The sequence below is a fragment of the Macrosteles quadrilineatus genome, unplaced genomic scaffold (genome assembly GCF_028750875.1).
Source record: "Macrosteles quadrilineatus isolate MER2022 unplaced genomic scaffold, UCM_ALF_1.0 Scaffold_8__2_contigs__length_117827958, whole genome shotgun sequence".
In the NCBI taxonomy this organism is placed as follows: Eukaryota; Metazoa; Arthropoda; class Insecta; order Hemiptera; family Cicadellidae; genus Macrosteles; species Macrosteles quadrilineatus.
Window position 1 is genome coordinate 50,209,426 of NW_026542601.1, and position 6,655 is coordinate 50,216,080.

Below are 6,655 nucleotides of genomic sequence, written 5' to 3' on the forward strand. Positions count from 1 at the left end.
TGAAGGAAATTACGTGTAACAATTCATCACTCCGCAGCATCATAAGATTTCAAAATATACCTCAATCGTAAGATCCGGTTATTAAGGCGGCTGAAAAAGGGACAGAGAAATCCTGTATTGTATTAAGTTATATAAGTGTATAACGAGTACATGTGTGACGCCAGGTGCGACGTGTGAGTCGTTAACGACGTAGCTGATCACGTAATAACGACCTACGATTACGTGAACTGCTCTCTCGGGAGGTGAGTGTAAAGTTGTGTGAAGGGTGGAGGGTAAATTAAAATTTTAAAAATCAACACAAAACTAATTAACTTATGGTATATGTGTAATACTCTGATGTCACACTTTTTCACTCGACTAGACGACTTGTCAATAATTTATGTAAGAACCTGTAATGTTTTGTTATAAAATTATGAATCGTGTGAATAACAGACAATAAAGGTGGAGTATTCATTTTGATCTATATTTATAACCAGCTACAGTAACCGTTGTATCATGACTCACAAATAAAGCACACTATTACAGCAAGTATAATGTAAATAGTAAACTTAAACAAATCGTAATCAGTTGGAGTTTTAACGAGACTAGGATGATTATTCTAAACCGACTTCTTAATTCAAAAGTATTTTCTTTAAGCATAAGGTTAACAGAAACTTACAACAACAGGCTCACATGGGGTAGAATCAAACCCAATTTCTTGTAAATGACAGGAACACAGAAATGACAGTTCTTTCTACTAAATATATACAATACTTAACATGTATAAGAAGGATTTTAAATAAAGATATTTGTTTGTATTGACTAAAAAGCTGTCAACAAATTAATATTATGTACTATTATGTTGTGTATCATGCATGCAGCCAACTAATACATCCTTATCTTAAAATATCAGTTAGGAGTTGCAAAAAGCACACCTCGAAGCAATATCTTTCTTAGTATATATTTTTTTATTTATTCTTAGTATATTTTTCCATCTGGAAACAAACTCTGGAGATCTTTCTATTTCCTTAACAATCATTTGAAATTCGTCCATAGATATGTATCCAAGACTATGTATGCTGAATCCTGCCATCACTGCTATTTCAGGAATCTTATCCTCGAATTCTTTGGCTGTGAACGTTTGCCCTGTCTTGAGCAAATCTTGTAGAACCTCTAACATCTTTTCTTGCAATTGGGATTTCAACATCAATAGACCAGACTGTAAATTCATTATAAAAACTAGTGATTAGGTATATTTTTATTAAATAAATTTCATAATAAATAACTCATTGATCAGCATTGTACGTGTTTACGGAAAGTACGGAAAGTAAATAAAAGAAACGTCTTATAACACTTAAAACATATATTTACGCGTATGCTGTTCCTCACAAGACGGTAAATATGCAAAAAAGATGTTAAGTGGTGATCTATTTCGATTGGACACTCCAATCATCATCAGACCTAATAGACGAATGATACATTCGCCTATGTTTCCCTATGTACCCCCTGATTAACGTGAGCCTTATTAATAATTGCAACTAAAAATTAATAAAAACTAATATAAGTTTAATTTATTTAACAATTTTGAGTTGTTAGTTTTTAGTAGTTAGATGGATTAAATTATTGTAAATACATAGAATTAAGTGTACGAATGGAAACGCTTATTGTTAGATGCTTATGTAGTTATGTTTTTAGTTGGATGAATATTTATTTTTTATTTTTGCGTTATTACTATGCAGTTCTGAAGTTATATGTTTAGTAATCAATGTGTACATATTAAACAGAGAAACGAATGCATGCAGTCAAATCCATGTGTTTAGCCCCTGAGCTGCAACGTTACTAAAAATAGGCTTTACCTTTGTCAATCCAGCTCAAAAGGTGCAACTGCGTTGGTAACGGCCGTTTCGGCATCACAATGCCATCGTCAGACACAAAATCTCTGCGTCGTTGAAGTCAAAACACATAACACACACAAACAAAATAATAATAATATTAGTATAAAATAAAATATTATTATAAATTAAAATAATAATTTATATAATAATAATAATAATATTTACAAAAACGAAAAGGCCTGTCGTAAAAACTGTACCGGCTGACATTTTGGTGTTCCGAGCAAGACGCCAACTACTGTTACAGTCGTGATTTCGTTTCCGACGATGGCATTGTAATGCCGCAAAGGCCATAACCAACGCAGTTGCACCATTTGAGCAGGATTGATGAAGGTAAAACATATTTTAAGAATCCATACAAGTTTGTATTGGTTGTAGGCTACACGTTAAATTCCTAACTCATTGCATCCTTTATTCTTATACTTCTTATGCTTACGTCGTATATTTTTTGGTGAGACAGTGATGATATGATCACCAGAATAGTTATAACAGCTACAACTTTCATTGTGACTACCAACTTGCAACTCCTGAAACATGAAACATTCTTATTAATTAGAGCTTTCTAAAAACTTGTCAAATATAGGAACATTTAATAAAGGATTTTTTATTGATGTAAGAAAACTAAAACTAATTTTATGTATATGTCATCTACTAGCTGTGTACGAGTAATCTACTCGTCAGCCTTGCCAGACATACTTTTGAGTTTTATTATGAACCGGCTGAAGTGGTGACTTAACTACGGACTAACATGTACCTTTTAAATTATTTTTCCGAATAGTTACAGTTATTGAGGGCTTAATCCATTCTTACAGCCTAATCACCTAAGCTATGTTATTCATTGTGACACCTAAGCTAATTAGACAAATGGGACGATTGAAGTCAAACTAAGGGAGAACTTCTTCATTTAAAAAAATAACTGCCTTCGTACCAAGAGCTTTGAACTGCTCTCTCTGGAACAAAATCATAATATTTATCTTAAAGTAAGTAACATAAAAATCTTAATTCTGTGACATAATGTTCTTTGATATATTTAAAAGAAATTCCTTTTAGGTGTTACAAAGATAAATAGATAGAAAAGTTGGTTTTGACCGGAGCAAACCAAATGATAACTCAATAAACCATCTAAAATATTTAGTTAAACCGTATATAAAGCAAACTCCCTTAGTAGATTTCTCATCCTTGTGGAACAGCTTAATCTAATTTCGTTGTCAGTTCGGTCCGGTTCACTGCAGAGGTCGTGTTTTTAAAATTAGTTTTTTTGTATTTCCAGCCATTTACAACCTCGTATAACCAAATAAAACTCACCCCCTAGTTATATAACCAAACAGTAAAGCACAAGTCATAAAATTAACCTTAAAATAAAAGAAACAAAATTTCGTCTACACTAGCAATCAGTGTCACTCGACATGAAAAACGAGCTTCAAAATTTACAATGATATGAGGAGAAGTCTACTTGAGTTGGTTAGTCCATGTTTAAACCAAGTGGTTGACAGAATTGCTGCATCGGTTACACTGTACATTATTTCCTGTAGTTAAAACAAACTGATCTTTTCTAGTTTGTTGTCTCCCACAGTTGAATTTTTTTTGTAAAATTTAAGTTGTAAAAAAAATTTTGATCTTAAATACAAAAATAAACTGTAATTTGAATGAGACAGAATTATGCCAACATGATAAGACTTGTCTGAATATTTGAAATACTTAATGTTTTAGTTGCGTGAGCTATAATAATAATTATTTATCAAATAAATCCAAGGAAACAGCTAAGATACATAACCATTTAAAACTAATCCTACCTGAACCAATTCTTTTGTAGCCGCAGAACGAGTATGACTACGTCAGTTTCAATTTATCTTAATTGCTATCTGAAAGTGGCGTAACTAATTTATGTAGTGTGAAAATCCCATGACTTGTGGTTATTAACGCTAATTTAAGACGATACGGTAACGGTACTGCTTAACCTTGAACATTATCAGATCATTGCTTGTTGCAAGCACGAAAATAATGTAAAGGTTATTTGCCTAGGCAACTTAATATTTGTTATACATATAATTTTTATTTCAATATACGCTAATGATAATATACAAACATAATAAGACAAAATTCCTTTGCACTGAAATTGGTTATTCCATCCTATTGAATTTACCAGTTTTTACTCTTCTATTAATTATTAAGAGATTAACTAACATGTTTAATGTTATATAGTAATGCTTTTCGAATAAAAGGCTCAGTTCATAATACATACAACACTTTTCTACTTCCAAATCTGTGACACTATATTTATCAAAGTCAAAGTCAAAGTCAAAACATTCTTTATTCATTATAGTTTCACATTACATGAACTTGAATAGAGTCATAAGCTAAATTCAAAATTGCTTACTGCTAATTAAATACATAAAAAGAGTACTAAAATTACTTTACTTGAACTTTTAACAAAACCATGACTTTAAGGATAACAGTATTTGGAATTCAAATTAAGTTAGGCCTAACTGTTTTTTACTAATACTAAAGAATTCTGTTACTGAGTAGCAGGGAGTTCTTAAAAAATATTCCTTTAAGAGCTGCTTGAATTTATTAAATTTTGTTTCTTTTCGGATGTGAGCTGGTATAGACTGGAGAAATTTTAGCCCTATGTAAGATGTCTTTTTAGTGTAAAATTCGAGATTATGCCGAGGTAGGTTAATTTTTAATCTGGTGTTATATACTAATTGTTCTGTTGAGCTGGATGATAGTTGGATCTGTTTTGCATAAAATATTGTTTCATAAATATAAAGACTATAAACTGTTAATATTTGTAATTCACGAAAGATGCTCTTGACTGGCTCTTTCTTTTTAAGATTTTTCATCATCCTGATAGCTTTTTTCTGCTTAATTAGTACTTTATCTAAATTAGTTTTTGTTGTTGCCCCGTATAGAACAATTCCATATGAAATATGTGAATGTATTAATGAGAAATAAACAACTCTTAAAGTGTCTAAACTGCATACTCTGAACATCTGTCGCAGCGCATGGATACCGGAAGATACCTTTTTAACCACATAGTTCACATGGCCCTCCCAAGATAGATGTTTATCGATAATTAGACCAAGAAATTTTGTTTGCTTTACTTGGTTTATTCTTTCTGATTTTATGCAAATGTTTGGTTCAAAATTTTGTCTACGTTGTTTAGTGGAAAATGATATAAAATTGGATTTTTCTGTGTTAATAAGCAGATTTTTTCGGTCAAGGAATTCTTTAGTGGATAAAAGACTCTCCTGAGAAAACGTTTCAATCTGTTGTTTTGATCTTCCGGGAATAAGCACATTACAATCATCAGCAAACAGACACATAGACCCGCCGTTACCAGGAATCGCTCCCGGCATACCTCTAATACAAAATATACCTCTTTACCTCTTTATATTAAATACCTCTTTATATTAAATATATGCTATATTTGATACCTTTTGACAATCTTCCGTCATTTTATCTGGTTAAACAAACATTATTCGCTAGCTGCAAAGGCATTTAAAGAAGAATTGTCTTGTTGCAGAGTTTTTGGGAGAATTTGTTCATGCCTTAAATCTATCAAACGTAGTTTAGTCAAAATAATTGGCGTAGGAAAAGAACATGTTTCCTGAAATGGAAAATAAAAGTAAATCATGTGATATTTTGCAAGGTAGCTATATTGCAGTCGTTAAAACATTAAAACGTGTACAATAAAAATACATTTAAATGTATATAAATAAAGATATTCGTACAAATTTTCACGTGTAAACAATATTCATAAGATTACCCATTGCAAAATAATTAATTGTTAATTTTGCATTCACCCCCCTGTAGACTAAAAATACTTTTAATAAATACTGAACTCGTAAGGCTGTTAATCAAGTCCCTTTCTAAATGTTTAGCCAGACAATATTGAAATTATAGAGTCAATAATATTCCATATTTTATTACGTTGCAGGTCTATTTTCGGCAGATTATTGTAAAACTGTTAGCGTTTAGTGGAGTCTATATTTGAACCACGATAAAATACATTTTTCACTGATTACAATACATAGCTTTGTCATCATTGACGTACAATATAAATTAACATTTTCAAGGTATAGCCTCTGGATCACTGATTTTTACAACAAAAGTATATTACCTGTATCCGTCAAGTGATCCTCGATTGTAGTTGTTTGCCTACAGCTGTTTCGTGTTTATAAACACATCTTTAAGTCAATGTTGCATTGATGTATCCCATCCATGGAATGGTCGTCATGAGGTTGAAAGTTGTCAAATAACGCACGTACTTGAAACATTAAACATTAAATTAGCCAAAACACAAATACATAAAAAAACTACATCGGAAACGTGCGGTGCCGGTAGAAGGTAAGTCATGACTGCCGTGTGCTGGAAGGGGGTTATAACTTCTTCTTTTATATTTTTTTATAATTAATGGATATAACATTTATTTAATTATTTACAAATTCAAAAACAACAACTGAAATTTAACCCCTTAATGAGCTAAACATTATGTTATCACTTTAGTATACTTTGTATGTGATGATAAATAAAATGTTATTTAATTTTTAATATACATTCTCATGACGGTAGCAAATTTAATTGTTAAGTTTATAGGACTTGTAAGTGTATGTAACAGCTGATTGTGTTGCTCGAATTAGAAACTCGTATTATTCATTAAGAATACAATGCATGTTCTTAGTGTACATTTACTTTGTAGTAAAATTAATAATCATCCCTCACTTTATTTAATGTAGATTTTACAACCGGGAGGAAATTTCCAAAGACACTCACTACGGCCT

General features: G+C 31.3%; 1 long non-coding RNA gene across 1 annotated transcript; it reads right to left on the minus strand.

Moving 5' to 3' along the window:
• Nucleotides 1-339: 339 nt before the first annotated feature.
• On the minus strand, nucleotides 340-3,730 carry LOC129001816 (uncharacterized). The gene is made up of 3 exons (XR_008491498.1): nucleotides 3,665-3,730; nucleotides 2,308-2,398; nucleotides 340-1,198 (listed from the first exon to the last, which is right to left on the minus strand). It is a non-coding gene; the product is annotated as an uncharacterized LOC129001816 (long non-coding RNA).
• Between the last annotated feature and the right edge of the window lie 2,925 nt (nucleotides 3,731-6,655).